This window comes from Pseudophryne corroboree, chromosome 2, assembly GCF_028390025.1.
Source record: "Pseudophryne corroboree isolate aPseCor3 chromosome 2, aPseCor3.hap2, whole genome shotgun sequence".
Taxonomy (NCBI): domain Eukaryota; kingdom Metazoa; phylum Chordata; class Amphibia; order Anura; family Myobatrachidae; genus Pseudophryne; species Pseudophryne corroboree.
Window position 1 is genome coordinate 926887447 of NC_086445.1, and position 21412 is coordinate 926908858.

General features: G+C 47.5%; 1 long non-coding RNA gene across 1 annotated transcript in view; it reads left to right on the forward strand.

Moving 5' to 3' along the window:
* Positions 1-10712: 10712 nt before the first annotated feature.
* LOC134986726 (uncharacterized) overlaps positions 10713-21412 on the forward strand; it is a 32624-nt gene continuing 21924 nt past the window's right edge. Inside the window, exon 1 of the long non-coding RNA XR_010192558.1 lies at positions 10713-10799. This is a non-coding gene — a long non-coding RNA (uncharacterized LOC134986726). The remainder of the gene's footprint in view (positions 10800-21412) is intronic.

Below are 21412 nucleotides of genomic sequence, written 5' to 3' on the forward strand. Positions count from 1 at the left end.
ACACACAACACTTGGTAAGGTTCCAACACCTTCTTAGAAGATTTTAGTATGTAAAAGGGGAAAAACAGTTACAGCTTATACACTACAAACCTAACATTAACAACTAAACAGAATAGCATAACACAAATATAAACAATATCGAACGATCGCAAACACAAGTACACAGAATGAGAATGAATGGCATACACAAAGGGAAGAAATGGCTACAGTGAACTTACACACATGGGAATGATTCGCAAGCGCTCCTGGACCAGGCCTCAAGCCTTCAGTGTGAAAACCTTGCAGAGAGTGAGTGAGTGTCCCAGCAATGGTGGTCCTTATATTTACAGCATACATTCACAATACAATGGTCCCTACAATCTCATTGTTCATTGGACACAGGAATGTGTCTCCACATTATAGTAAAGGTCATAGGTGGGTTTAAACAGGTGGGCTGTGTCCTTCTCCAACTGCCCAGGTGGGAGGTATCCTCTGGATTCCCCCCTGCATGTGTGATTATCAGCAAATACATTTAATGCTCCAAACATACTTTTGTGCATAACTATACGCAGCAGCGAACAATCTCTTCCTAACCAACACTGAAATGTTACTATTAAAATACTCTACAGCTGGATACTAGACATCACCATTCTACCTTTGTCTGACCCTTCATATCATGCAAAGAGGAATTTCTCTGTCCAAGAACCGTTTACACTAAACATACTTTCTGACATTGTTAAGGGAAATACTATCTATAAAACACACTAGGTTAAATATGTTGCGATCGAGTCGCCCACTACACGCTCACAAACTCTACGGTAAATGCGCATAACACGCACGTGATCGCCGGAGCGATCTTACGCAATTTGCGGATATGCATACGCACGGCAGAGCGTGTGCACACGCAGCGGGCATGTGCATGGGGTTAGTACAAGGCATGTGAATCATGATATTTTCGACTTTGACAGTCCACCCTTTGGTAATCACCAATAACTGCCACTTTCTAAACAATTCAAACAGAAAAATATATATGTCATCATGGAATACCTTGTTATGATTGGGTAGAGGGAGGAGAGGAGAAGGTGGGAAAGATATGACCTAGTGAGATAGTAAAAGCATGTGTGTATGAAATCCATGTCTGAGGGGTCATGTATCATCGTGCCGTACGTGTTCTAAATCAAGCTTCGAGGTATTGCGAAGTATACATTGAATCCTTCTTATCCCGTATCAAGGGTCTGTGGATGGGCTGTCAAACTCTACCGAGCTCTTTTCGGCTTTTGGTTACAACAAATGGGGTGCACATTAGTTGATGATACATGAAAGGGGAAAATATGTGAGTGCTAATATATGTGCCTATATTACCTGTCGACTATGTGTGTCACTACCTGAAGATAGTAGAGATGAAGATAAGAAACATGCGTTATAAATGCATTCATATGATTATGTATGTGGTGGTCGATTGGAGTCTTGTTGATGTCTTGCCTGATGTCTTGTCTGGTTGTCGTATCTTTACTGTAGCTTTGCGGTATAAAATTACAGTCTCTAAGGGTCCATCAGGTGTCGGTGACACAGTTCATCAGTGGTCTGTATAAAGGGTCATCAAATTCTTCTTCCAAGTGGAGGTCTTTGTACCTTGGAGAAAACCAAAGGAGAAACGGGTGAAAGAAACGGACCGTGGAATCACATTTTATCACAACATTGTCTCGATTGACGGGTCATAAATCACTTCAGGCAACACCTTTCCAATGTAACACAATCCCTCTGAGTTTGGGGCAAGGAACCTATACGCCTTCCTCCCACATATGAAATATGCGTCATCGGGGAGAACATATGGGACAGAATATGACATAACCATTTACAAACCTTCCATGTAAAAAGTCCTATCCCTAACTCTCTCATCTGTCTAGTACACGTATCAGGTTGTATGATATGCGCACAGTATCCTGGTGATACTTCTCCAACTTGCATGGGCCTATTCCCTAGAGTGTACCTATATTGGAAATATCTTCCACTGTTGGCTATTTGGCGTATAAGCTCTGAGTCGATGGGCATTCTATCGGCTCTGTGTGAAAATGTCATGGTTTGGTTGTTCCATGACACTTCCCAATTTCCCGGCTTTCGGGGATTGGAAATGTTAAAACATATTAAGGACCTATCCACATGGTATTGGTGGAGCTTCAAACTAGGAGGACTAGAAATATTAAATTTCTTGTCCACCGGTCTCCCACCCCTTAATTCAAGTACCTCATCTATCGTTAATGAGTATGGCACTAGTCCTGACTTTCTATGACCTTGAGGTACTTGTGAGCACACCCAGCATTCCGTTTGGTTTAAAACCTTACCCACTAATGAGTGATAGTCACTCAATGGATGACGGTCCATATCGATATTAATGCTGGACTGCCATCTCTGGATGCACCCGTCCTCAACTATGTTTTCACAATTCCTACAGATACAATTCTCTTCAGCTAACAATCCTTCACAATGTCTCTTAGTGTCATGGCTACCAGATCGTTTTCTGATACTCGCCTTTGCTCGGTGATTGTGTTGCTCTTGGAATTCTACGAATCCATCCTGATCATCAGAACCCATTCTTGATCCTTGCTCGACCTTACTGGTACTCTCACCGAAACAGACTGCTCTGGTCAACAACAGGATCAACAGGAAAACACGGACTGCAGTCTCTTGAGGCGAGTCCATCTTACAGGAGGAGAAAGGGAAAGTTGTAATGGGGGTACAGAAAATAATTGAAGGGGAAAGAAACTTGTTACGATAATTTGTCCTCTAGTCTTGTTGTTCTTCTTGCTCAGATGTCATCTCAAAGGTGCTGTCTCTCAGTCTTCCCAAAACGAACACTCCGGTGATACAATATTTTTTCCAAATCAGCGATCTTTCTGTAAGGAGCATAAATCTTGCATTACCATTTGTCTAACTGAGGTGTGATATACCATCCGTACAACATGAAAGAACAAAAAGAGAGAGAGAACAAATAGAAAAGAAAAACATTGTCAGATTCATCAACAGGCTGTCGCATCAACATGTCCACCGGTATCTCTGCACAGTCTCCTCCACCAGTATCTCCACTCTCCACCCTTTGCGTCTGGCCAAACACAACGATGCTGGTAAGATATACTGGGGTTGGGTAGACCTCTGAAAAAGACCAAGTAGTCATGTGACGTTTGAGTTCTGTTGGTGAACGTTAGAGATTGAGAAGGAAACATTTAAAGATAAATTACAAAGTTTACCCGGCCGTCCCTGTGTCTATAAGGAACTAACCTCCCAATTACATTGACTGTAACCTCAGGCTTACTATCAAGGCTAATGATCAATTTTACTGGCTGCAAATTACAGGTGCGGACCAAAATTCTTCCTATATGATCCCTGATTATAATTACGTGTGTCATAACTTTGCTCGTGTTCTTGTCTAGGGGGTCTGACTTTATGTGGGCTGTTACAGTTGCTGGCATAATGCCCTTCCCTTTTACTACGAAAACAAACCCTCGGCTTCCTCCGTGTGCCAGGGGCCTGGGGTTTTGGTCGATTTGATGCCTCCTCTGGTGCTTGGATGCTCATCACCATCAATCGCTCTCCCTGTGCTTCCCTGGTTCTTCGGATATTACGGTCATGTTGTTGTCTAAGGGGTTGATATACCTGGTATGTGTCTTTAAACATACAATTTCGTGCAAAATGACCTTCCTTCTGGCAACTATAACATCTTATCACATTTGACTCACCAACAGGGGTCTGGGGTTTTGACTGAGGTAGCTTACTTATGGTCATCTGCTTACCGCCCTGTGTCTCCCTGTGTTTGCTGATGTTCCGCTCGTGCCCAACAGCGGACTTTCTTAATGCAGCCACCGAGATACTTCTCCAGTTAGGTTGAGTGGTCTGTACCCTTGTTCTCAACACTTTTGTTAAACCTTCCATTAATACATAAACTGCTACTTTTCTATAATGTACATTTTCCTCAATGTCCGTGATCCCAGTGTATCTAGCCATTATTTGCAATGCTCGATTGAAATAATTAGAAGCAGTTTCACCTTCTTGTTGTCTTATGGAGAAAATTTTGTTCCACTTAACAGCTGGGAAATATACTCCTAATTGAATGTTGATCTGTTTAACATGTTCCTGATTGTATGCATCGGTGAGAGGTCTCTCTTCGTCTAACCTACAATCAGAAATGAATTTCAAGGGGTCAATAGTAGAGGGCAAACATGCCGCAGTACTGTTCGCCAACCTTTGTTAGTGGGTTCAGTGGCGTTACCTAGTTCTTTAATGAAACTTTGGCATGCAGCTAGATCGCTCCTGGGATCGGGAAATTCAGACATAATTGTCCTTAATTCTGTCCGGGACCAGGGGCAGTGCATTGCACTGTCCCTGGAGGGAGTGATTCCCAGAGTGTCAGTCTGTCCATTTGGGATTGCAATCACCCTGACAGGATTAAGTTCAGCTACATCATCTTGTGTTGACTCTACAATATGAGGTGCATTTGTCTGTGCATAATATACAATACCATACTTACCTGTGTACACGACCTCACCTGACCCTCCGTAAGGGGGTTTGACTACTGCCTTTACCGATTGGGCCGTGCCCACCTGGTGTCTCGTATGATGGCTGCTGGAAAAGGTGCCGACATCGTGCTGGGCTCACTTTCTTGCTTGTAATCCTGAGGGAAGTTTAACATGGGGTGCAACTTGCACGGGTTAGAATTTGTACATTTATCAGTTTTCCTTCTATCATTATTACATTTATTACATTTACTCTTATCATTGTTAATACAGTTACTAAGTGCATTATTATCATCATATCCCAGTATGCCATTCTCTGTAGCCATTGCTTCTCCAGTTGCCATGTGTTTCCTGCTAAAGTGAGAACAAGCTGTGTAAGTTAATTTCCTTTGTATCTCACTTTCCTGTTGCCATAAATTTAAACAATTATAATGTCTATTCCGTTGCTTTCCGGATTTTATGAGACCTATCCTTCTCCTTAAATTTTGCAACACCTCAGGATCAAAACTGCCCACCCTGGAGAACTGTTCTCCATCGTTCACAGTCATACGTTCCCACTCATTGCATAAAACCTCGGCGTGTGATCCATATTTCTCACACATTATATACCTGGCCGACCCAACTGGTCGCGGTACTGAATCAACCTGAACCTTGGTTGATCGCCCCTTACTTGAACAACTGGCCCCCATTATTTGCAGGTATTGCCTTATTTGCGAATTCCTACAAAAAAACAAGTTCCCAGAGGTAAGGCGATGGTGAAAGTTCAACGAGTGCCTTCACTTCACTCTCGCCCACGTCGACCAATACACCCACACACTGCCTTAGCGCTGGCGTACTCAACCCAGGGCCCCTGCAACCTGAACCTCTATTTACTGGGGCGTGTGGGAGTATGCTACCCTCCCCAGTAAGTATCAGTTGCTGGAGAATTCCTGAGTGATCAGCGAACCTCCCTTAAAATAAAAAAAACCTACACAAATCACGTTAGAATGTACAAATAGCGTTTATGATCCCGCAAGAATGGGTATCAAGGTAACAAACTAATGCACACAATTACGTGCGGTACAGTCGCAATGCGTATAAGTAACTATTACTTATCTGCAGAACGACCAGCGGAATAGGTTGTTTAGGCTGCGAATCCTTCAGCCGGAGCGTATTCTCAACACGGGCCTATATGGGTTTTGCGCCAACCCCCCTCTGGGTTGCGCTCACTTACCTCTGACTTTTCTTAAGTCAGGGTTTTCAGAACTCCGTATAGGTACTTTTAACGGATTTCTGATTTTAGCGACCTTCTGGTCTGCTGTAACACTACTTGCTCCTTTTACCTTATTTCACTGTTAACGTGAGATGCCTCCCACGCCACCACGTGCTTCACTTCACGGGTGTACTTCTACGAGATCCCGATTTTTCTCAAGGTACACCCAAAGAAAAATTCACTTGCATACACACGCTTCTTTCACTTCAAATATACTTTGATTTTTCTGTACAGAAAATTACTTTCAGGTAACACAGGTTAATCCTAGAGGAGATGCAGCAAGAGAAGGATCTTTTCAAACTAGTTTTAGGAAACTGAAAGAAATTGTGCTATTATCTCGAGGCTTCCGTATCGCCTTACTAAAACAATGCTATCGTGTGATTTGTATCTAGCGGGCGTATCTGTACGCACGTTGCGTAATTTACGCCACGTGTGTAGGCCTTTGCGTCGCGTACGCTTGACTCGCACTCGGTGAGAGACACGTGTACACAAGCCGGATACGTCCGCAGTAACACAAATAACACGCTTCTATAAATGTAAGCGATATTTCACTATAATCGCTTACCAAACACCACACAGTATCTTCTATGCTGCGTGCGTGTTTTTTTACAATTACTCCCTTAAGTATTACTCCTTACTTTTTAAAATAGCAGCAAATTTTTCTCAGCACGTTATCAATGCAAATGGCAAACAGGAAGGTAGATATGTGAGAATACACAAATGAAAATTCTAAATTAATCTAATAATCAATGCTTCCAATAGTATGATTCATATTGTATAGCATACATTGATGTAAACACACACATAATTATAATATTATCTCTATGTACCCATTCACTGGTTTCCTGAGACTCATTTACTTATTCAGTGCTTCTAATTTGCATATGAATATGCTTTTGACTGTCTGTGAAGGTGATTTCTTTTCACTGCCAGGAAAAAAAAGCAGCCACACAGGTTAATTTGCATTTCAATGTCTTTCCTACAACAAGCAGAGTTTAACTGAATCTTGGAGGTAAGGAAGAGAGAAAAAAAGAGAAAAAAAAACCAACAACTTTGTTTTATCTCTGTGTGTCGTTTCTAAATCAAATATTCATTTTATTATTAACTTTCATTAAGCCCCATCTGAACTATTTATAATTGATTATGACATGGGTTAAATAAATGCATTGGAAACTCATAAATGGTGACTTCTTTTTGACAAAGGACGGCTGATTATTCCTGAGTCAACTGAAAATCAGCTATTTTGAAAAAAAAAATGACTTTCCCCAAAATGGCCGCTGCTCCTCCCCCTTCCACATCCATGAGGGTTACACAAAATGGAGGACAGACCATGCGGCTTCTTTTGTCACACAAAAAATCACCATGCAAGCCCTGAAGTTATTTTAGGCTTGGGTTAAAAATAAAACTATCAAGCTATGCAAACTTTAAAAAAAAAAAATACTTTTAAACCTACTTAAACAGATAAGCAATCCAATCTGAATCAAACACAATATGACTCATTTGAACCTTGTTTTGCAACAATATGACCAGATATGCAGAGTACAGGTGTGTGCGTGTGTTACGTGTCTTGCGTGCGCAGTTGGCACCAAACAGAAATTAAACAGATTTAAAAGACAATAGCTTAACGTTCTTACCTTGCGGTTCCGGATCCCACCAGCATCCCTACAAACCAAGCGGAGCAGACGCTTTATCTAATCAGCACTACTGTATCCCCAACCACCAAACGGATAACAGGGGATACTACCTTCCCGACCTTTGCTGATAGATAAAAGTATGCTTTGTCCTACTAGGCTGTGGATATGAGGAGGCCTGGACGATTGCCCCAATTGATAGAGTCAAATATTTACCTTTGAACATAAGCTATGTACTAATACCGTGAAGCCGTTATGGCCGCTAAACCATGTGCACGTGCTACGCACTTTGTACGCTATTTGCGTACAAAGACTTCGCACGTGGTACGCAAGTAATGTACACACGCTGCGCTGGGTGTACGGAATACACACAGCGAGCGCACACACAGTCAATAACCTTTTAAACCTTAAACACAGAATATGCTTATACTGTAAACCTTAGTACTGAGATACTGCAATGATGTAACACTGGTTAACCTTGTTATTAAGCAAGCTGTTTGAGCGATTGAGATGCTCAGAAACCCTTAGTAATAAATGGTGAAACACACAACACTTGGTAAGGTTCCAACACCTTCTTAGAAGATTTTAGTATGTAAAAAGGGAAAAACAGTTACAGCTTATACACTACAAACCTAACATTAACAACTAAACAGAATAACATAACACAAATATAAACAATAGCGAACGATCGCAAACACAAGTACACAGAATGAGAATGAATGGCATACACAAAGGGAAGAAATGGCTACAGTGAACTTACACACATGGGAATGATTCGCAAGCACTCCTGGACCAGGCCTCAAGCCTTCAGTGTGAAAACCTTGCAAAGAGTGAGTGAGTGTCCCAGCAATGGTGGTCCTTATATTTACAGCATACATTCACAATACAATGGTCCCTACAATCTCATTGTTCATTGGACACAGGAATGTATCTCCACATTATAGTAAAGGTCATAGGTGGGTTTAAACAGGTGGGCTGTGTCCTTCTCCAACTGCCCAGGTGGGAGGTATCCTCTGGATTCCCCCCTGCATGTGTGATTATCAGCAAATACATTTAATGCTCCAAACATACTTTTGTGCATAACTATACGCAGCAACGAACAATCTCTTCCTAACCAACACTGAAATGTTACTATTAAAATACTCTACAGCTGGATACTAGACATCACCGTTCTACCTTTGTCTGACCCTTCATATCATGCAAAGAGGAATTTCTCTGTCCAAGAACCGTTTACACTAAACATACTTTCTGACATTGTTAAGGGAAATACTATCTATAAAACACACTATTTAGGTTAAATATGTTGCGATCGAGTCTCCCGCTACATGCTCACAAACTCTGCCGTAAATGCGCATAACACGCGCATGATCGCCGGAGCGATCTTACGCAATTTGCGGATATGCATACGCACGGCAGAGCGTGTGCACACGCAGCAGGCATGTGCAGTGGGTTAGTACAAGGCATGTGAATCATGATATTTTTCGACTTTGACACATTTAACAGACAGGATCCCTGCGTCGGTATGCTGACTGAATCGCCGGTCACCTGATACCAACCCGTTATCTCTACTGGATAATAGGCTTATTTTCTCTATATGCTATGCTTAAAAGAAGCATTATGTGGCATTGGGATGTGGTAGCATTTTAGAGGAGGACACTTAAACCATCTACTTTAGGTGGCGTTTCCAGGGTAACATGTCCATGCAAGGGTCAATTCATGTGGGAGGTGCGCTGAAAAACGAAATGCCAATCAGGCTTTGTCCCTGCAGTTATGCACTTTAAAAAAAAAAAAAAGAGTTTCCTGTAAGTTTAAAACTTTTTTAACTGAACAAAAATGCATCATTAAATTCAAACTTTATGACAGCAGCAGCCGCCATCTAATATGAGGCGACACATTTTCCTCTGGCAGCCTGGATTATGTTGTACAGTATATATTATTATTTATGTAAACACTACATACCCCTTAACAGATGGGAATTAAGTCAAGACCCTGCACTCCAAAAGGGGGGCATGGCCTCAAGGGAATAGGGTGTGGTCTCATTCTGGGGGAATGACCAATGCATGAGCCAAAGTTTTATAGGAATGGGCGCTGGAGGTGAGTTGTTGCAAAAACACAGGCGTGTCGCTGGGTGCCTGCAGCGTCTCTTTTCAGGCTGCCATGCTGCGTGGCTGCTGATTTAATTGAGATGATTATCGATGGATCTGCCTGTGCGCTGGGAATGTGTACGCAGTTGCTGTGCCTTTGTGATTGCTCCACCAGGCGTCTCTGTGCTTTTCAGGGCTGCTGGGTTTCTTTCAGGAGCGAAGGAGCCAGAATGGCCGCCGTGGCAGGATAAGGGGGAGGGGCGCCAGGCAGCCCGCAGTACAGCCACGTGAATCCCAGGAGGAGGGGGGGGGCACCAGTCAGGTTTACCCCCCTCGCTCCTTTGTCCGGCACCTGGCCGGTCTGGCCAACCAGGGGTTAGCAGGGCTGTTTGTAGGGGAGGGGGCAGCCAGTGTTAAAAGCAGGCTGCAGGAGGAGAGAGGGTCCTTTTACCTCCACGTGGTTCCAGCAATAATACGACAGGGGCCATACGGGTTGCGCGCCAGGTGAGGGTGCTGTGCGGATGGTAGCTGGTCCCAAAATAGTAGGGGGCGTGGGTGCGTTCCCCCAAGGTGGGGACTTGCACGCCCCGGGTGGTACCAAAATTGTAGGGGCATGGCCGCGTACCCCCAAAGGTGGGGACGGGCACGCCCCAGGTGGTACAACGTTGGAAGAGCCTTTGCGCACCGCTTCCCTTTTTGCTTACCCTGCAATTGTTTGGTTGTGATTTATGTAATAAATAAAGCTGTGACCGATTTCAATTGCCCAAAGTAAAGTGTTCTCGTCTCAGTTATTTGGTTGGTCAAGTCGGGGTGCCGGTAAGTCGGCCTCTCCATCCTTAAATAATTTCGCACATCCTTAGTGTGTACAATCGCAGGTGCAGTCGCCATAGCGACCGTCAATGAATCAGGCCGGATATTAATAATACTATAAAGGCTCTATATGACAGGTCCAAATTACATGATTTTAGATGTTTTTATCAATTTTAAAACAAATCAAGAAACACTTGAGGATTTGTGCATATCTCTAATAAAAAAAAGGGACCCAAACGGTATGCAGTTAATTTGCCCGCAGTCAGGATAGTGGATACAGATACCAGAATCCCAACTGCTGACAATGCAGACAACCAGAATCCCGGGCCCTACACCCTTTCCGGTGTGCATCTGCCCCACCTGCAGTGCATCATGGTTTTGCCCAGTTGCTAATTTGTTTGTTTGCTAACCAACCTGAATAACCCCCATAGTTTGCCTAGGTAACATTTTTTTTCAGAAAGCAGAAAGCCGCACCCCTTTCAGGAAACATGATACTTTTACTTTCATTTTCTACGTTGCACTGCAAAAGGCAGAGGTAAGTTAAAGATGAAGTATAATATTGTATTACATATTATATCCTGATAAATCTTAATATCTAGTTATGCTGCAATAGATGTGTTTTAAAAATGAAGGATGCTCCAGATGAGCTCGTTATTCTCTGTGATACTTACAGCCTCAGGATCAGTAAGCCCTCAGTGACAGGCAGCACCATATACAGAGTACATACATAGTATTTGTCATAGCAATGTTTTGCCAGTAAAGCACTGTCAAATATTTTAATAAGAGAACCTGCTACCCTTAATAATCTCTCTGTACTTTCTTTTAGATGTGCTTTGCCAATGTTAACAAACTAACTTTGCCTACTTGTTTCATATGACATTGCTGAATGTGATCTTTGTCAGTGACGCTGAGCTGGAGGGAATGTGGTTTGGGAGGATGAGGGTCGGCTTGTTTAGCTCTCAATTTTATGTCACCAATGTTGGAAGAAATTATTACAGGCTGTTTACACAGATTAAGTTACTATTAACAGATATGCAATGGCTATAGCTACGTAATTTGCATACTACACCCTGCCTTAAGGCTCCCATACATCTACGATAAATGTGGCAATTCTCAGTTCTATTGATGGTCACAATAAATCGGTGATGTATGGGCTCCCCCTACTGGCGATCCTGATCAAAAAGTAATCCCAATCAAAAGTAAACATGTTTAAAACTCATGATTTATCAGGGCTTTTTTTTCTCTAATATACAGTGAGGACCGGCCAATAGGCCAACTGTGTCGCCAATCAGTGGCGGATCTTGTCACGGGCAAGCAGGACTTTTGCCCGGGGCGCCCCCTTCCGGAGGGCACAGGGCGCCATCCGGAGGGCGCCGCACCAGGGCAAGATCCGCTGCTGCTGTGTGCCCCCCGCTGCCCCCTGCTGCCGCTGGCCGCTGCCCCCCCCGCTGCCGCTGTGAAGGGAAACTAGACGCGTACGCGTCTAGTTTCCCTTCGTGGAGAGGTCCTTTACTGTGCGGTGCGCGATGACGTCATCGCGCACCGCACAGCAAAGGTCCTCTCCACGAAGGGAACTAGACGCTACCGCACATCATTTCAGTCTGTACAGGGGGCGTAAATGACCACACCCCCTGTATGAAGCCACGCCCCCTATTGCTGCCAGAACCGGCCCTGTCGCCAATACACTGAGCAGGGCTTCTGTAGGGGAGAGGGCGATAGTGTGTGTGTGTGTGTTTGGGGGGGGGGGGGGGGTTGCAAGCGGGCGCCGGTGTACATACTTTATGGTGGTAGCACTGGTGTCCGTAGGTAGGGTGCATGGGTCTGTATGGTGCCAGAGTGTTCCTCTCCTGAATCCCGGGAAGGGAACACTTGTGCCATTTTTAAAATTCGGCATGGCTGTGGTGAAATTCTGCATGGCTGTGGTGATCCAATTGCGGCTCACCATGTCACTGCCCCGCCCCCTTGAGCTGGCTATATTAGTCAGCGTGAGAAAGGAGGAAGGCTGTCCGATGGTGGAGGGTAGCTGGCAAGTGCTCATGAAGATTCTGTAGTCCTGAGTGGGTGATGGCCAATGCAAAAGGGCTCACGTTGCCATGGCCCCTCCCAGGTGAGGATCAAAGAAGATGCCAGAGGAAGCCCTGAGGAGGTGGTGGCCATGTATAAGAGCTTAAAGGCTGCTGACCCCTAGGTGAAGGTGCAGAGAAATAAATAATTAAAATGTTTGGCGCGTCATCTAGACCCAAATGCAGACGCGCGTCTGAACACAGTGGCTGCATTTGGGTGGTTTGAGCATGTGCACTGCCCGCAGTGCACTTGTGCGCAACTTTGCACATTACGGGCTCATCCCCATGTGCTGTGCATGCCTTGGCCACATGCACAGCTACCATTGTCCTCTATGGACAGTGGGGAGTGGTCACTCTCCTTTCACTGTCCCATCCTGGAAGGTTGGTACACTCCCCGGTCACGCTCAGTCCAGGCTAAGGGGAAGTTTTCCCGCCTAAAATACTTCCAGGAATCTGCCCGGGGACCCAGCTCACCATCTCCAGCCTGAAATCGGGCTCCAGAGATGAGCAGCCTAGATTCCCTGCCAGGGTTTCCTGCCCACAGAGGGTGATCCCTATGGAGCTCCAGAAAACCACTCAGCTTGCTGGGAAGCTGAGCTGCTCCTCTCTCTCCCCATGCTACTTTCATGTGGGAGGCCAGAGGCGAAGGCATTCCGTTTTTGGGGAAAAGGACTGAGTGAATCCAACAAGCCTGGACAGTAATGGATTCCCCCTCCTCTTGGAACACAACCACCAGTAAGTGCATTTTTACATAAAGCACATTTAAACACATTGTACACGTTTCATTTTAAATACACTCTGAGCCTGTGCCCTGCATAGGCTCCACATACCCAGGCACTGCAGCTGGGGGATCTGCTATCCCAGGCTCAGTGCTTCACAACATAATATATATTTTACTTTACACATTTTTACTTTTTGTGTGCTCAGCGCTGGGTTCCCTTAACAGCCCTGAAGTGCTTGGGCGCTCACAGCCCTGCAGCTCCGGGGCTTGGTTCTCCTGTTGCAGCGGCTGCCTTGCGCCAGGATGCCCCCTTACCTCCAGGGCAGCTCTCAACCTTAGTGCCTCGCCGCAGCTCTCCGGAGGTGATCCGGGCTGCGGCGTACCCCCCTTAATGTGGCACATCAGCCCCTTCCACTGCAACACTGGGAGCCGGCTTCCCCGGTCTCTCAGTATGTAGCCAGTGGGCAGCAGAGGCGCAGTGGCTCCCCCCTTCAGCCCGGTAGCTTGGGATGCCCGGTGGGCTGTGTGGCGGTGCACCGAAGGGTTAGTCTCACTGCTGCAGGCGCCAGACCCCGGCAGTCGGCACTGAGCGCTGCAGATGGAGCGGGTCTCGCGGCTGCAGCGGCTCCCCCTTCTCCCCCAAGTGCAGCACACTGGGGGGTTAACACACATCGCCGTGGCTGCCGGAGCGGTCCAGGACCGCGGCACATCAAAGCCATTTTTTTAAAATATACATTTTAAATACCCGGCACATAGTGCCTCAATGCATTCCAAAGATGGCGCCTAGCACCAGTGCATATTTAAAAGTGGCACCAGGCGCCCATTGGCCTCAAAATGGTGGCAGGCACTGAGGTTTAACCTCTTCAGTACCGCGGCCACCATTACACATGCGGCAGGGGCGCTCCGGCCACACTACTCCCCCCCAATTCAAGTGGGAAATCCAGAGAGTCATATCCCAACGATTTGTCTCCTGGTCCCACAGTCTCTTGGGGCGAAGGAGACGCTACCTGGGGGGTTTAGGCTCCGGCCTAGACAGTCCATCCATATTGCAGTGGGCCTTTCTGCGTGGGTGCACAATCTTCAAATAGTCCACATGAAGTCCAAGTCTCCACCACAACAGTCTGGCAATTTTCCCCAAGGAAACCACCTGACAGGTGGGTGGTAAGTCACCACGGTGGGGGGCCAGTTGCACCAATGGTGCCAAAAAGGGTCCAATGTACACACAAGTGCCACCCATGGTGTCCCAGTTGTGGCATACCCCACCTCCCACCATAGCAGTATTCTGCTCAAACAGGCCACAGGGTGCTCCTGTCCATATGGCTCCTCCTGGCTCAGTACTGCTCCCAGTTCATGCAGTGGCGCAGTCGTTCGTACCACAATGTCCTGGTCAACGATGTGCGCCATCAGCACTGGAGGGGGTACCAGAGCCTCCTTCAATGACTGGAATGACAACTCACAAGTGGATGCAAAGTCCACTGACTTGGGAACGCCCTTCATAGTCATCTCCGTAAGGGGATTCACTACAGAACTAAAGTCAGTGATAACGTGTCCATAGGGCCTTACAGGTTCTAAGGTCAGTACTGGTCTGGGTGATGTGGATCGGGGAGAGCCTCTTTTTTTGCCTCTGGTTTGGGCCTACGCCTGTCTCCTCCCACACGGTGCCCCATGCACTGCACCTCTGCCATTCCTATCTGGCATCTGGCTGTACTAACTGTCAGACCTGCCCTCCAATCCTTCTCTGTCGACCTATGACTCAGGAAACCTACCCTGTCACTGAGGTCTGCTATTACCTCCTTGTCCATTACCTGTACCACAATGATGGCAACCAGACCATCAGCCTCTGGATCCCGTGTGGCATCCACTACAGGGAGACTGAGTGTCTTCCTCAAACTACTGGGCACAGGCAGAGGACCTGCCTGTCTCCACAGCAACTTGCTCTACGGGTTCTCCTATGGGTAGAGGCCCAGTGACAACACAAACGCTGGAGTGCCCCACCTGCCAACGCATGGCACCAGCCTTACAGTTGGTCTGGGCATCATCCGACATTCCAGACCAGGGTAAGCTCTGTGTCGGGCACTTCAGGGTACGGCCTATCTCCGGTGGCTGTCCAAAGGGGTTTTGTGGGCAACCGTTACCGGTTGCGCAGGAAAGCTCCCTGAGGGGACCAGTTGGACACGTTCCCTATCTGGTCTATCCCCTCCCACTTTCCTGGCTACTCTGTACTTTAATTCTTCCCGCCAGGTCACACTTCCTGTCCCCACCCTGTCAATGTCGCTGCCAGCTTGGCCCCTCATGCCTTCCAGGAATGAGTCAGAGAGTTGAGCATCCCTAAACTCCTGCCTGCGCCCCTCAATCTCTCCTATATTGGGACACTCTACAGGGCGATCTAGGTTGGGATGACTAGGGTCAGTTACCGAAAGGTCAGTGTGGTTTCTCATACTCACCACCGGAGTTGGCAAACCACTTGGGTCAGGAGCATCATTGGGCATCATTATGCTGTGGTTAGCTGTGCTGGCAGTTGTCTAGCAGTTGTAGTCTTTTTTTCCTCTGGGCTGTGCTGTGCTGGAGTAGCTGATGTCAACATGGTTGTGGAAATTGACATCGGGGAATGGCGCAGGAAAAGTGGTGACGATCCCACCACCCAGATAATTTCCTAGGACCACATCAGTTGGGAGACCATCCATGACAGCAACTTCTCGCAACTCTGGTCCAGCTCCCCAGTCCAGGTAGACTCTTGCCATGGGAACCTCTTTCTCCATTCAATCTGCTATGGTGATCTTGGCATGCGACTCTGCAATACTGCAGCAGGATCGATAAGGTGAGAGCTCACTACAGTGATTGAGGCACCAGAGTTTCTTAGGCCTTCCCCCTGCAGGGGTCCCACGTGGATCAGCTGCAGGTGCCTCCACATATTGTGTAGGGGCATTTGGCCATGCAAGTGACTCTCTGCAGAAGGCACCTGTTTCTCGCCACACTCCATTGGACTGACTGGAGGGGGAACAGTTTGTCGGCTCATCTCCACTCGTTAAACAAGTGAGCCGGGCTCCAGCGCTCGGATTTGGGACACTAGTCTGGGGTACTTGTAGTGCAGAACAGTTCATCCTCAGATGTGAATTTTCCCACAGCCATAGCACTTCTTCTCAAGTCGTGGCACCGATGGTCTCTGATCACTTGCAGGGACGCTGCGGTGCTGTTGCTGGCCAAAAGCAACCGGGTTGGAAGATGCTTGTTTTTGGGGGTGATGAGCTGAAGAGGGGTGTCCCCCCTGGTGGTACAGTCCTTTGGGGATGGCTGCTCGTCGGGCGTTACTGCTCATGTGGCCGAATTGCCACATACTTGTCTGCTAGCTGGGCAGCCATCTTTAAGTTGGGTGGCTCCCGGTCTAGCACCCACTCCTTCACTTCTGGGGTGCACCTGCAATAGAATTGCATTCTGCAGATCAGATCTATCAGTGTGTCCCATGTAGTGGCTTCAGAATCCTTCACCCACTGCACCACGTACTGCCGCTGCTGGGTGGCGAACTGCTCATGGGTGCTGTTAGGGTTCTTGGCAAGTCCCGGAACTTTTTACTGAAGTACTCGGGAGTGATGAAGAATCGCTGGAGGGCCTTTGCGACTTCGTCGTAATCCTTACAGTCCTCCGTGACCACTCCTCGATAGGCCTCCAAGGCCTCTCCATGCAGAGTGGGCACAAGGTGTCTCACCCACTCCGACGTGGGTAAATCATGTAGTTTGCAAGTCCTTTCAAAATTTTGTAAATGTCCCCATTACCGTCAGCAAACTTGGCAAACTTTATACGTCCCGATCTGTGTGCAGCAGCAGACAACGGCTCTCAGTGCCCGCTCATCACCCCACATCTGGATGATGATCAAGCGCTCTTGCTCCGTTGCCCTTTCCCCCAATTTCGATAGCTGATCCGCTAGGCTAACCGTGCCGCCCCCCCTGGGGCATTGGGATCCTGGCCCTGCTAGGTATTGCTGGGAAACATGGCTGCTGTGAGAGAGGGTGGGGCTTGTGGGTCTCACCGGTTCCATACGAAGGTCCACTGGTGGGCCGTCCTCTTTGATGCTGACGTCCTCAGCGCTCTCTACCTTCGCCCTGTGGGACTCCTCAAAGCTCACGAGTGCCGCCCTCATTATGCTTCTGGACGCATTGAAAGGGATATCCACACCCTTCTGCCGACATATGATCTCCAGATCGTCCTTAGACATTCCGCTGAAGTCCGCCATCTTGTGCGTTCTCCTGTGCTGCAGTTACTTCTCTCCTGAGTAACTCTGCTTCTCCAAACGGGTGACCGAAAAGCCGCCTGGGATTATCACACTGCTGTGCCATTTCTGTGACCGTGCGGTTCCGTACAAAAGCCATCACCACCTCGCGTCCCACCCCAGTCACGGAATGGTGTTTAGGTCACACAGGACCTTGCCAAATAAGGGATTCCCGCTTACCGTCAGTAACCGCCTGTTACTGACTCCATCCACTGCGCAGTGAGCGGGTACTATGCTGCCACCACCAGACTCCTCTTTGCCGTGGTGTCTGGAAGCACGGTTCTGCTCTTTATTCGTAGACACGCTGTCTTACCACACCTGGGTGGTGTTGACGAATCCCCACTGGTCTGCAAGGTAGCTGGCGAGACAACCTTAGTGCCTCGCCACAGCTCTCCGGAGGTGATCTGGACTGCGGCTCACCCCCCTTAATGTGGCACATCAGCCCTTTCTACTGCTGCACTGGGAGCCAGCTTTCCCGGTCTCCAAGGATGTGGCCAGTGGGCAGCAGAGGCGCAGCGCCTCCCTCCTTCAGCCCGGCAGCTTGGGACGCTCGTCTCTCCACCTCTCTGTAGCGCTGAGGCGCCGGGAGCAATGCATTTGATATTGAAAGAAGGCCAAATAATGTTCTCAATAGCGTAAATAGCACATCAGAAGTCATGTGGCCAGTAATGCACACAGCACAAGTTATATAGACAGTAATGTGGACATAAATATGACTTGCAATTTTCACCCCACCACTGCCTCCTGTGTCTTGATTTGAGTGCGTTCACATTGTCATCTGACATAATAGTGAGTGCTCAATTGTTCACTGTCAGATTTCAGGAGGTAGATTTACAAATGTTTCTAAAAATTAAAAGTGGAGGTGTTTTCCTTTCTCACATTTTTCTTATCTACATCTCATTATTTATTTTTTTCTCCTACGTCCTAGAGGATGCTGGGGACACTTCAAGAACCATGGGGTATAGACGGAATCCGCAGGAGACATGGGCACTTTAAGACTTTAAAAGGGGTGTGAACTGGCTCCTCCCTCTATGCCCCTCCTCCAGTCTCCAGTTTAGAATCTGTGCCCAGTGAGACTGGATGCACACTGAGGAGCTCTCCTGAGTTTCTCTGAAAAAATACTTTTGTTAGGTTTATTATTTTCAGGGAGACCTGCTGGCAACAGGCTCCCTGCATCGTGGGACTGAGGGGAGAGAAGCAGACCTACTTCTGTGAGTTTCAAGGCTCTGCATCTTAGGCTACAGGACACCATTAGCTCCTGAGGGTCTGAACGCTAGGTACGCCTAGATGCTCGTTCCCGGAGCCCGCTGTCACCCCCCTTACAGAGCCAGAAGTCAGAAGACGGGTGAGTAGAAGAAGATCAGAAGACTTCAGTGACGGCTTTGAGGTAACACACAGCGGCCGCGCTGCGCGCCATGCTCCCACACACACAGCGGCACTACAGGGCGCGGGGGGGGGGGCATCCTGGGCAGCATAAAATCCTCATTTTGAGACTGGCTATGTGGTATTTAAATGCCTAGGCACTAAATCCTTACTCCCGCCAGTATAAATAATTTGAAAAATAGCGGGGCTGAAGCATGCCATTAAGGGGGCGTGGCTTGGCCCTCACAGCTCTCATCAGCGCCATTTTCTCTTCACAGAACTGTAGAGACGCTGGTCCCTCCTCAACACTGCTGTATCAAGTAACAGGGTGCAAAACAGGGGGGGGGGGGGGGGGGGCACAGTTAATTTGGTGCTGGATTAATGATATAAAAGCGCTAACAGGTCTGAGGCATTATATAAAAAGTTTCAGAACCGGGATAGGCGCTGGGTTGTGAGCTGGCACACTACCTCTGTGTTTCTCTGACAGGCTTTACTGTGGGTCTGTCCCCTATATGCCCAGTGTGTTTGTGGTGTCGGTACACGTGTGTCGGCATGTCTGAGGCTGAGTGCTCTTCCCAGGAGGAGACTGGATTAGGGAAAGAAACGACTGTGGGAGTGACCCTGTCGGCACGCCGACGCCTGATTGCGTAAATGTTTTGAGTGCTTTGAATGCGAATGTGGCTCTATTAAATAAAAGATTGGATAAGTCTGAGTCTCAGACCCAGGCATGGAAGAAATCCGTGGAGGATGTGTTGTCACAAGTTCAGGCCCCCTCGGGGTCACAAAAGCGTTCTTTTACCCAGATAGCAGATACAGACACGGACTCTGACTCCAGTGTCGACTGTAGTGATGCCAGATTAAATCCAAAACTGGCTAAAAGCATTCAGTACATGATTGTGGCGATAAAAGACGTGTTACATATCACGGAGGACACTGCTGTTCCTGATACAAGGGTCTGTATGTTTAAAGGAAAGAAACCTGAGGTAACGTTTCCTCCCTCTCATGAACTGAATGCTCTTTTTGAAAAGGTTTGGGAAAATCCTGACAAGAAGTTTCAGATACCCAAGAGAATTCCGGTGGCATATCCGTTCCCCTCTGGGGATAGGGAAAAATGGGAGTCACCCCCCACTGTGGACAAAGCTCTATCATGACTGTCCAAAAAGGTGGCGCTTCCGTCTCCTGACACGGTAGCCCTAAAGGAACCTGTGGATCGTAAGCAGGAAAATACATTGAAATCCATTTATGTCACCACGGGTACGCTACTCAGACCTGCAGTTGCTTCGGCGTGGGTGAGTAGCGCCATCGAAAAGTGGGCAGATAACTTGTCATCTGAGTTAGATACCCTGGATAGGGATAGCATTCTTTTGACACTGGGTCATATCAGGGATGCTGCAGCCTACCTTAAGGAAGCTGCGAGGGACATTGGCCTTTTGGGATCAAGGGCCAATGCTATGGCAGTCTCAGCTAGGAGAGCATTGTGGATTCATCAATGGAATGCTGATGCTGACTCTAAGAAGGCTATGGAGTCTCTGCCGTATAAAGGTGGTGTCTTGTTTGGTGACGGCCTCGCTGACCTGGTATCTACGGCTACCGCGGGTAAGTCATCATTTTTACCTTTTGTGCCTGCACCACAAAAGAAAGCACACCATTATCAGATGCAGTCCTTTCGGCCCAATAAATACAAAAGAGGACGAGGGTCTTCCTTCCTTGCTTCTAGAGGAAGAGGAAAGGGAAAAAGTTCACCGGCTGTGGCAGGTTCCCAAGAGCAGAAGTCCTCTCCGGCTTCTACCAAATCCACCGCATGACGCTGGGACTCCTCTGCGGGAGTCCGCACCAGTGGGGGCACGTCTCCGACTCTTCAGTCATTTCTGGGTTCGTTCGGCCCTAGACCCATGGGTATTAGAAATAGTGTCCCAAGGGTACAAGCTGGAATTTCAAGACGTGCCCCCTCAACGATTTTTCAAATCAGCCTTACCAGTTTCTCTTCCGGACAGGGAGGTGGTATGCGGTGCTATACAAAAGCTATGTCAAAATCTAGCGATTGTCACGGTCCCCACGTCACAACAGGGAGAAGGCTTTTATTCGAGCCTGTTCGTGGTCCCGAAGCCAGATGGCTCGGTCAGACCAATTCTGACCTTAAAATCCCTCAATTTCTATCTAAGAAAATTCAAATTCAAGATGGAGTCACTCAGAGCAGTGATCTCCAGTCTGGAGGAAGGGGATTTTATGGTGTCAGTCGACATAAAGGATGCCTACTTACACGTTCCCATATATCCTCCACGTCAGGCTTACCTGAGGTTTGCCGTTCAGGATTGTCATTACCAATGTCAGACGTTGCCGTTTGGTCTGTCCACGGCTCCGAGGGTTTTCACCAAAGTTATGGCGGAAATGATGGTTCTCCTGCGCAAGCAAGGAGTCACAATTATCCTGTACTTGGACGATCTCCTGATAATAGCGAGGTCCAAGGAACAATTACTGCAGAGCATGACACTCTCCCTGACAATTCTGCAACAACATGGTTGGCTCCTAAACTTGCCAAAATCACAGTTGGTTCCGACGACAAGGCTGTCGTTCTTGGGTATGATTCTGGACACGGAATTACAGAGAGTTTTTCTTCCAGTGGAAAAGGCTCTGGAAATTCAGAACCTGGTCAAACAGATTCTGAAGCCAGCAAGAGTGTCGATTCACTCGGTTGCTAGGGAAGATGGTGGCGGCCTACGAGGCCATTCAGTTTGGCA